This window comes from Cyprinus carpio, chromosome B3 (genome assembly GCF_018340385.1).
Source record: "Cyprinus carpio isolate SPL01 chromosome B3, ASM1834038v1, whole genome shotgun sequence".
Classification (NCBI taxonomy): domain Eukaryota; kingdom Metazoa; phylum Chordata; class Actinopteri; order Cypriniformes; family Cyprinidae; genus Cyprinus; species Cyprinus carpio.
In genome coordinates this window covers 28,346,768-28,358,860 of record NC_056599.1, presented here as the reverse complement: position 1 = coordinate 28,358,860, position 12,093 = coordinate 28,346,768, and positions in this window count along the sequence as shown.

Here is a 12,093-nt window from a genome sequence, read left to right as displayed (position 1 = left end):
CTGATCCAGAATGCAGCAGCGAGGGTTGTCTTCAATGAGCCGAAAACAGCCCATGTTACTCCTCTCCTCATCAGGTTACACTGGCTACCAGTAGCCGCTCGCATCAAATTCAAGGTACTGATGCTTGCCTACAAAACGACAACTGGCACGGCGCCAACTTACCTAAACTCACTAGTTCAATCTTATGCACCCTCCAGAAGTTTGCGCTCTGCAAGTGAACGACGCCTTGTGTTGCCATCCCAAAGAGGTTCAAAATCACTCTCACGGACTTTTTCCTGGACTGCTCCCAGCTGGTGGAATGACCTTCCGATCTCAATTCGAACAGCTGAGTCTTTACTCATTTTCAAAAAACATCTAAAGACTCATCTTTTTCGCCTGCACTTAACTAACTAATATTAGTACTTACCTTTTTTTTCTTTTTCTCTTCTATCATATGCCAAAAAAAAAAAAAAAAAAAAAAAAAAAAAAAAAAACCTGGCTACATGTTCTGTACTAGACTAACTGAGACTTGTCATAGCACTTGTATACCGTTGTTGTTTTCTCGTTGATCTGATTGTTTCTATTGTTCTCATTTGTAAGTCGCTTTGGATAAAGCGTCTGCTAAATGAGTAAATGTAAAATGTAAGTTAATTGATAATATTTTCACTGATAGTTTGCTGGACCACAATGCCATTCAGGCTTTCCTTTGCAAAACACAGTCAGATACACACACCTTCCACAGATGGTAAATAAAATCCCATCCTGTATTTTATCCTGACATATGTGCGTTTTAGGTTCACTGCGCTGATTCTCTGTGACTAATCATAAATAATGCAGTTGAAAAGTTTATGCTCCATTGTAAAGGGGTCAGCGTGTTTGATGTTGCATCTCAATATATGTCTGGCTGCAATTGAAACTGATGACCTAGAGGGACTGCAAGAATATATCTTAGTAAAAGACATTCTTCAGTGCTCATATGGGAGTGTGTGTGTGTGTGTTGAAACTGATGATCTAGTTATGGCTCAAATTGGGAGTAAATGGTCTGGAACACGATAGAAATGACCGATTCGAAGAATTACCAGGCTACATGTCATGCGTGAACTTTCAGTCATGGAATAAGATATCATGAGCTTTGTAATGAAACCTTTAACCAGTCATCAAACAGAGGCCGGATAATTAGTCATACACAATAGAAAAGAAGTTTAGCATAATGGATTGTAGCAATATGCTGAACTGATTTAACCCCAGAAGAGGAAGTATAATTGTTTGCATGATTGAGACTCAAAAGCTTTGATGTCTGTTTCTGATATTTATGACTGTTATCTTTTCCTACTGAGAATCTCAACTGGTTTTGATTCAGGACTCAGATTTGTACTGGCTATCAGGTGACAACCCAACACAATAATTAATGTGACCATATTTAGTGTGGTAGCATCTACATAAAGAGATAATAGCGGAACATTTGTTGTATTAAAAAAAAAAATCATTAAAGTTTCAGCATGTTTTTTTTTGCATGAACAACTTTACATTACATGGAAACTGAGAACTAATTAAAATACACTGAAAAAAATTGGTGTAAAAAATCTCAGACATGATGAATAGTGATGGTGTCTCAGTGGTTGAGTTGTTTGGTTTGTCATTAATCCATTTTCACCAATTTGAAGCAGTCAGGAAAGTCTGAGAGCCCGTTATGAATATCATAAATAGGCGTTATGCCGCTCACAGCATGATCAGCCAATCAGAGTGATGCCATTTTTTGCCTATACTCTCCTCACTCCATGTTTTAGGATGAGAATACAATGGATCTGAACTGAGGTGGCCAGAAATGTGGCTTCATCAGCACAAATAAGAGCAAACCACATGTACAGCTAAAAATACCACTGCTGCACTGATTTTCATTATTGTACCATCTGTGTAAACCACTTTATTTTGCATGGCAAAGCAAAAGAGACAACATTTCATCAGACTGCGTGTAATCAATTGCAGTGACTGGATGAACGTGTGTTTGTGTGTATGTGTGTGTGTGTGTGTGTGTGTGTGTGTGTATGTGAGAGAGAAAGCTCAACGCAAGATCTAGAGAGGGGAAGTTATAAAGACATAGAAGCACAGAAAAGCACACAGGAAAACAATGATGAGACTTTGATGGGTTCATCACTTACCAAATCCCTCCTCTCTGCTTTTCCTCCTATCCTTCTGTTTTTCAGATAAGGTATAAGGGGGCCTAGAAAATGACAGCATGATAAACAGTTAGGATGAAAGAGATGGTAACGTACGTGCTTTTAAGATACTCTCCCACACTACAGCTTGGCTTCAGACACACACACACACACACACACACACACACACATAGTTTGTGAAAGAAGGAATACTCATCAAGTTTAATTCCTTTTCAGTAACCAATCACAGGTGATGTTTTCTCTCATGTGGTGGATATAAACGTTTGCATGCACATTTTTCTTTCTCCTAACTAACAGCAACACTCCTCTTGCTCTCATAAGTATATGTGACCCTGGACCACAAAACCAGTTACATGTAGCACAGGTATATTTGTAGCAATAACCAAAAATACATTGTATGGTCAAAATGATCGATTTTTCTTTTATGCCAAAAATCGTTAGGATATTAAGTAAAGATAATGTTCCATGAAGATATTTTATACATTTCCTACTGAAAATATATGATTTTTTTATTTTTGATTAGTAATATGCATTTCTAAGGACTTCATTTGAACAACTTCAAAGGCAGTTTTCTCAATATTCTGACTTATTTTTGCACCCTCAGATTCCAGATTTTCAAATAGTTGCTCCTACTCCAAATATTGTACTTTCCTATAACAAACCATACATCAATGGAAAGCTTATAGTTGCTTTTGTGGTCCAGAGTAACATATTTACATGCATGGATATAATCGAGCTAAAGAATTTTTTTGCATATTCAGATATGATCCTTCCCATTGCGCTCCTTGTTGAAGAAAAATAAATGGACGCTTTTTGCATTTCAAGGGTTCTCAGATACAGAAGTCATCATGATAGATAAATATCTATAGTCATATATATATACAAAAAAAGGGGGAAAGATTGATTTTGGTGGTCAAAAGACAGAGGTTAAATTGGCCGTCACTTCCATATGTAATAGAAGTAAAAGTTTAGTTTTATTGTTGTAAATTTAAATTAATATATAGATAAAAATAAGCAAATGAGCATTGATGTAGGTGGCAACTACCAATAGGAAAGAAAGACCATGATTGACCCTCTAAAACAGTTGAATAGTGCATTGGAGCATGAACATCTATGAGCAACCAAAAACTGACTTCTTTTTTTTTACTGTTTGTAAATGCACTCACTCATCACTTTGGCACTGAGCCACAACACAGGATGGGACATGACCACTATCTTTTGCTGCCGGTGACCCATTTCTGTTGCAGTTTTGCAATAACTGGCAAAGCGAAAGGCACCATGGAGTCGGCATGCTTTAGATCTGTCTGTCATATGGATGGAATCAAAGAGGCATAGCTTTCCGGGTGGGAAAACTCCACATCTGTAGTGTGGATTATTTGTAACAGGCAGCAGTGGGAACGTTGGAAGCATTTTTGTCTGGAGAGTATTCATCTTCAGCTCTTTGTAATGTGTGTGCTGGGATTGTTAAACATTAATAGATTCTGATGACATATGGCAAAAACAGACTTAATGTTGCTTACAGACAGTGTCAGCTGATTGTTTAATATAACCTGCTCTTTCCCCGGTCTAAATATAGCAACACTATTGCGAACACTCAGCAGATTCATTATGCTCAACCTGCGGGACCCACAAACTGCATTTTATGAACTGATAATGAACAAGAACGCACAATCAGATGACACCACAAGTTCTCTCACAAGCCAGAAGTGTGCGTGAGCTGCATGCATTCAGGAAAACACTGGCAATGCTCCCATATTCACAACTTTTTAAAATAGGTTTGTGTGTGATCCATATCTGTCATGAGAACAGACCGTCGGCCTGAAAGGGCCAGCGTGCAAGCATTTACAAAATCAATATGTGCATAGCAACAATGAAAAACGTCTTATTATATTTGCAAGACAGTCCATCAAGTAATTGCCAATCTGCTAAAACTCCCTCAAGTTTTCTCAAGAGTTCCCTTTTCACAATGCCAATTAAAATCTTCTGTTTTATTGCTTCTGCTGTCAATTAACTCAATGACAATTGACTGTGATGATATCAAAGAAATGCATGAACACTACTGTTGCAGATCAGTTAGTGGACTAAGGAATACTGCTTTTTTTATACTAGATTGAACACATATGTTGGCAAAATGGGTCGTGGATGTTGCTTTTTTTGCTGACTCATGATAAAGCAGGTCAGTTGATACTGGAGCTGTGATAGATGGCTGACTCGTATATTCATACTTATATAGCATATAGTCGTGTAGCCGTTTATCTATATTTACCGACAGAGATCAAATGTAACGGCCGTGTACTATTTTCAGTTTAGGCATGCGGTGCATGTAATCCGCTGTAATGAGAGTAATAGGTCTCCATCTGGACATACTTGTCCTTTCTCAGGGGAGAGAGGGCTTTGAAGAGACAAGACAGCAATGGTAATAGCTACACCATTAAATATAAAGCAGGATAAAACTATAAAACACACACTGCCTATTCTGATTGCACTAAGACATCCGTGATAATACCAGACCCATTTAGCCTGTGTGTTATTATTAAAACAGAATAGATAAAAGAGCCAGATGATATCAAGACAATTCTAATCAATAAAAAACTGTTCAAATACAAACTGTGCATTATGAGTATTACATTGTTAATTTACGTCTCTGACGCTAAGGAACATCAATATATACTGACAGATTTAATTTTATCCTGACTGGATTCATTATCCAGCCTGAATTAATTGCACTGGCAGAAAAAAGAGTCTGATCTTGCTGTCTTTCCTGACTGCTCGCTTGTTATTCATCGATCACGAAGCTCTTTCTGCGATGTCTTAATTTCAGAGAGTGAGTTAATTCAAGTGTGTGTGTGTGTGTGTGTGTGTGTGTGGCTTTTGTGGTAGTGGTGGTCGTCTTTGACAATGTAGGATGTGCATTTATTGATAAATTAACAGATCGATGAAGAACTGCTTCCGACTGGCTACATGGTCCCAGTGATACCAGATCTAATGTAACTTACACTTTAGACTTCAAAACACCTACTATCCAGATTGTAAAAGTGATGATGGTGTTAGACTGGAATCCAAATGGTTTAGCTAAAGATTCATTTTCACATGTATTTATAATTTGAATCTCGCCGGTTGTAACTGACTATAGTTGAGTAACCACCAAAAGTGATTGTACTAACTTTAAGATAAAACATGCAATTAGAATGCTTTGGAATTCATTATCAGTTCAATAATATTTCATGTAATGAAGCACCAGGCTGTCTAAATGAATGCAAACTACCAATTCACTGTTCATCACTGTTTCATGATTTATTTAAATTATGATGTTATCTAGAGGTAGTATAAATTAATCTGTCCAAATGTTTATAAATGATGTCACCCTAATTGAGTTCCTCATTGTTTTTGTCCCAGATAAACATTGCTCTGACGGATATAAAGCAGTTTTCCCATTACTGATAAACAGATATTTAAGTGTAAAATAGATGGTCAGTTTCCGAAGCCCCATCCCAGTGTCATTTGATCTTAAGATGTGAGTTGATGCCAGTCTGCAGTCTCTGTAGACCTGACTATTGGAAGACCACTTTAAGAAAGGTCTTGCTCGGCTTTAATGGATTGGTAAGCTGATGTTACAGGTCTAGGTTACCTTTAAAGCTCATATCAGCACAAAGGATCATCGCTCCTTACTCTCAGCACTTTCTGTCATGGAGAGGAAAAAATCACACACTAACATTATTTATGCATATAGATATTTTCATAGACCAGAATGACATAGGTCTCAAAGAAGGTAAATGGGGTGGGGGGGGGGGGGGGGGGGGGGGGGGGGGGGGGGGAAGGTAAATAACAGCTATACTGATTTGGGTTTAAAACAGTTCATCTTATACACTATGCACAAATTTAAATTCATTTTCTAGACAAGCAGAAAAAGCACAAAATCAATTAACTTAAGAAGCAAAATTGCATGGAGACTTTTTTTTTTGTATTATATTTAATACATTAGGCTAATATGGCTCATTTAGCTATGATATAGGATACTGAACTCAAGATTTCAGAGCAAAAAGACTACTACTGCGCTACAACCTGAAGATGGACGTTTTTAGAATTATACTGAAAGGGCTTTTGCTTGTATTAAGTATCAGTCAGATGACAGAAGGCATGTAGAAGATTGCGTACAACATGTTTTGAAGTACAGATTTGACCACATTTATAATTAAGAGGCCTCAAAAATTTGTGTATCAGATATGATACAGCACCTTACAGAGTTAAAAGAAAAACAATGTCAGTATAAGAAAATGTACTAAATACAAGAATTAAAGATCTTGTTATAGCACAATTTTACTTCTCCATACAAAAATAAGATAATTAAGAAAATGATTTTTGCAGTGCACCAACCTGCTTCTATAAAAACACTCACACACGGAAATTTCAGAGCCATATTTACAACACATGTATTCATGTGCATTAACGTGCGTTTCATAAACACCGAACAGGTGGAAAAAACATCGGAAGAAAGGAGGTGAACGGGAAAAAATGGTAAAATCCTCTCATCCCTGGCGCTTAACCGTCTATGGCCTCATCACGCCTCATCAGTCACATCGGTGACTCACTGGCTGCAGTCGCCCTCCTGTGGCGTCTGTTTGATTACACCAGTCCCGTGGACGTCACACCCATTACACTCATTCACTCAAATGATCGAATTTATTCATCTTTTACATTCCATTTTTTAAAAGGCTTGGTTCGCAAATACTCCTGATTTTCTATTTGGATATTCTATTTCAAACAATACATTTTATTCAACAATTTAAATGCAGAGCGTGAGGAACGGAGTCAGTGTACAGAGAGATTTATATTTATATACAGTATATATGCACATAGATATACATGCATGCATATAGGCGTCGGCAAAGCAATACATAAGAATAAGGAGTCTAAATGCGATCAGATCAAACCAGCTCGTACAGTCTTTTGCATATGCGTTTCTGTTAGAGATAAAGTGAGAGAGATACTAGAAAGAGAGAGAGCAAGAGAGAGAGAGAGAGGTGCTGATCGGGGGGAGTTGGCAAGCACTCGTGCCCCCCTCATCTCTGCGTGCACGACTCTCTCCTCCGCAGTCGCAACTGCTGGACAGCGCTGAGTGCGGAGTACAGGACAGCACAGGACAGTTAGCGCTTCCCTACAGTCCTAAAGTCCCAAACACGAGAGCAGCACCCACATGGAGCTAATTTGAACTGACGGAGGGCTGGTCTTCACTTCACGACTCACACTGACAGATTTACAGTTTGAGAGGGAAGGGACATATCAGACATGGACACCTTGGTGTGGATCTTGGTTTGTGGAGCGGTAAGTGTTCGCGTTAGTTTAGACGGGAGCGCATGAGCGCTAGTATTCGGTGATCTTGTAGGTTAACTGAGATCAGGTGAAGCGCTTCGGCTCGGTGATGCTCCGGTGATGCGGATCTGACGGCAGAACTTGTGCTCGGTCTGACAGTGGAAGTGATGACTAATCTCAGCTGCCCGGTTTCTGGAGAACAGGTGTCAGCCTCCTGTACTCTCTTAGTCTTTTACAATGAATCTACACTTTCAATTTGTTTATTATGTTCCTGAAAATAGGCTCCAGTCAATGCACAGCAATGTGCAGCGCAAAACTGGAGCCAAACTTTCATGTCAAGTTGCCTCAGTTAAATATGAGTTTAATTCGGCTTAATTCGTTTAATGTTTGGCACATTTTTTGGCACATGCACCTTCTACAACTCGAAATTTAGTCAAACGCCTCAAAGAGATTTGAAAACACCTAATTTTTTTTTTTTTTTTGTGATATATTTGCAATATTTAAATCTTTAATTATAATAATGCGCAATGACATTAATATGTTTTGTAAATGTTCGGTATGATAATGATCGGAAATTGCTACTGTTGCCATGGTTACGATTTCTGTTCATTAGCACCAGGTAAAAATACCTGTACTTTTGTGAATACTTAAATGCTTACAGTTCAACCGTAGGCTATATATAATTAAAAGTAGTCTATCAATTTTAATTTTATAAGATCCTTCACAGCCAACGAAACACCCATTATTCGTACTTTGCGTAGGTATTTAGATCAGACAGGACTATGTGCAAGAATTTATAATTTACCGTTGGTATTTAAATTACCAACACTCTTAAAAATAAAGGTGCTTTATGATGCCATAAAAGAACCTTTTTTTTTCTAAAAGGTTCCATAAAGAACCTTTAACATCTGAAGAACCTTTCTGTTTCACAAAAGGTTCTTTGTGGTGAAAGAAGGTAAGAAAGAGATGGTTCTTTAAAGAATCTTTGACCGAATGGTTCTTTGTGGAACCAAAAATGGTTCTTCTATGGCATGGCTGTGAAGAACCTTTTAAGCACCTATATTTTTAAGAGTGAATGTAACCATGGTTTCCACTAAGTAATTATTGTTAATAATGAGAATCATAAAAAATATCTCAACCTAAGAAGTTTTTTTTAGAACCTTTTTTGACGACCACAGTGGTGCCAAATACAACTGTATACTGTGGTATTTTTGGCGTGAACTTATCACGGTACATTTTTTGTAAGGGATACGTCTGATGCTCAGGGTGAAAAACTCAAAGTGCGTAAGCATGTGACCCCGAGGGTCCCCTACAGAGCGCCCTACGTGACCCTCACCACCTCCAGTCTCGTGTAACACGGACCAAATCAATTTTAAGCATGCACACGCTCTTGACTAAACACAATTACACCGTGACCCTCCTTTCAGTGATCTGATTTGCAAAATGGCAAACGGAGCCGGCAATTGAGTTTGATCCAGGTGCACAGAGTCGGTGAAGAATCTCCGTTGACACATGAGCCAGCAGCGCTCCATCTGGAGTGGGATCTTACAGCTGTGTGAAGGCTTTACGCTCCTGGTGCACTTTACAAGAGATCTGGCAGGGGACAGAAATGGCCTAATTGGTGGTGAAAGAAGTGATAGCAGCTTGAGCCTTGATGTTTTCATGGTATTAAAGCTCAGTAGCATTTCCTGGCCGGTGCATAGCAGTGCTGTACGGACAGGTGCAGATCACTGTCATGATAGGGACTATACAGTATGTAAATGAGGACATTCCATAGACTTCAAATAACCCATTAGTTGAGAACTTTCCTGGATTTGACCAGAGGAAGATTTTGGCAGATTTAATTTAGTTCCCAAAATACAGACACTCGTACACACTTTGCTATGGGATGTCTTAAGCATTGGGCATGCTCCATACTAGGGAGTCCATTTAAGCCTGCCAAGTTAACTCATCGGCACACTTACTCAAGCGAATGCAAATTATTGGAAAAAAGAAAGGAAGACAGCCAGGGTTTGACAAAAAGAGAGAGAGAGAGTAAATGAGGGGGTGAGTTGGCTGCTGTACTGGTGCATCTGTTTCTGAATGAGAACGAGAGAGGATGTGGATGAGGGGGGAGGAGGAGGGCAGAAAGAGGAGTCTTAAAGGGCAAAGAGAGTGTATGAGAGAGAGAGGCTAGGAATAGATAAGATTAGAAACAAGTGGTGAAAATGTGAAGTAGATCAGAGAGGTTTTCCCTTTTTATTTTGACTGTGGGGAGTGTAGAGGGTGACTACCTGTCAGAATTGAATGTTAATTGTAACAACTTGTAATGTGTTTATGGTTTCAATTAAAGGATGTTGTGTGTGTGTGAGTGAGAAAAAGAGAGAGAGTATGCTAATTGATTAATGAATGCAAAAAAAGGGAAAAAAAATGTGCTGTGAGTTTAATTACCCCGTATGTGTGTGTGTGTGTGCGCACATGCTTGTTTGTGAGTGTGTCTTTGAAACGCTCTGGAATCCACAGGTTAATGAATGAATCTGTGCTTCTCCTTTTTTCAGCTATATCAAAGAGAAATGCTTCTACAAGGCACAACAGTAGGGCTCTAGAAGTAAGTAAAAATGCCATTAATTTACACCACAGAGAAATAGATTTTAATGATATTGCATAAACCTTTCAAAACAAACCTACACGGAGCTCAGAGATTAAGATATGATATATGTTGGTGCTGAAAGTCTTGTGGTCAGTGCGACGACATGTAGTGCAACTGTGCCTCTGGTGACCCGAGTTCGATTCCCCACTTGTGGTCCTTTTGCTATTATATATTGCTACAGCATACACAAGATCTTGTAATTTCAAGTTACTTTTTTTTAAAAACGTGTTTTAATTAGCTTAACCAAACAGGCAACCATTTACAATTGGCAGCACAAAACCCTACTACGGTCTTTTGGCCTTAAAAAATTGTAAAAAAAAAACAAAAAAAAAAAAAAATATATTATATAACGATATATATATAGGATATAAGAATATTATCTATATATATAATAAATATATATATTATATAAAGCAGTGCAATTAAAATATTGAATATTTTTTTGGTATTATTATTTACGTATGTGTAAATTTATTACAAATGCACATGCCTGTAATTTTTTTTTAATTGAACGACTGCATTGACATAATTCACAACAACTGTACTTGGATGAGTTAGTTCATAAACAAACCAAAAAAAAAAAGTTAATCAAAAGAAAATTTCACACTTTTTTTGTTCAAATCAAAGTTTGTAATGTGAATAACTGGATCTGATTGCTTTGGTTCATGTCCTTTTTGGTCCATTTTTAATGAAGAAGACAGAGACTTCCTAGGGAGCAAATGAAGGGGGAAAAAGACTTTTGTGTGGGTGGTCGCCGATGATCGCTATAACCCATAAAAACACATCACATATCAGCACTGAGTGTGAACACATGAAAACAATTGACCTACAGAGAGAGAAGAAGCGTAAAGTGCCGCAGTAGTAAATTTAATCAAAGTGAAGTTCGAATCCTCACAAAGGAGCCTCCCAAGTCCTCTTAAACACACCGCACACACACACATCTGTAGGTCTGGGACAAAATGAGCCCATCAAACCCTCTTACAGCGCCTGCGGGTACAGATGTTTAGGACCCACCTTGGTTTAAATTGGCAATACTCCACAACCAAGATCAGTACTCTGTGAAGAGAGGAAGCACAACAGTAGGAGAGGGCGGGCTACATGGATGGTCTTGGGTTAAGAGGTCCTGGCGACTCATATTTGGTTAGACCTCTATGTTTAGAATATGTGTTAACCAGTACCCACGAACAATACGAGAGAAAAAGCTGGGACATGCCGAGTTAGACATATGTATAACTGCCTGTCTCATCTGCCTCATACACGCCCAGCTTTTGGACATCCCATGGAAATATGCAATCAGCACACTGTGCTGTGATGCACTGTTTTAACCAAACTGTAGTTCCATAATGCCGCAAATACGAAGGCGTTTTCAATGGACAGTGAGGGGATTACCTGGAAAAATTAAAAAGAGTTTGCCATTACAAATATCGGTACACACTTGTTAAACGTTATAATGTCCTACTCATATACTAAACAAATACAATTATGCATTAATTACAATGCATGTAACCCTAAAGCCAAACCCTAACCCGAACCAGACAGTAGTTACATGTCGTTAATTCCTATAACTCAATACTTAAATGTAGGCTAGATTAACACTGTGGAAATTATCTGCAGAACAACAGTTAAATGGAGACATTAGGTGTTTCAAGCTGAATTAATTGCAGCAATTAGTGGAGAATAAGAGAAACTAGCATTGATCCGGAATAATCAAATATGGACTATTATTGCCTTGCAACACCTTTTAATTTAATGTAGTAACAATCAAAATATCTCAGGGGGGTTTATGGTTAATTGGAAGACTAGGAACCTTTTTAGGCCCTAGAGAGATTGAATAATAATGTCCATTTTCTTTCTTTTTGTAGATGCGTGATGGTGTTTGGCTCTAAGCTGGAGGCGGCCAGAGACATAGAGTGTGGAGTCGGGACAGTTTCACTCACGATGGGATTTCTGTTTTTTGCAGTGTCCCTCCATGAGCAGGGAGTGGTCAAGGAGTGCGGG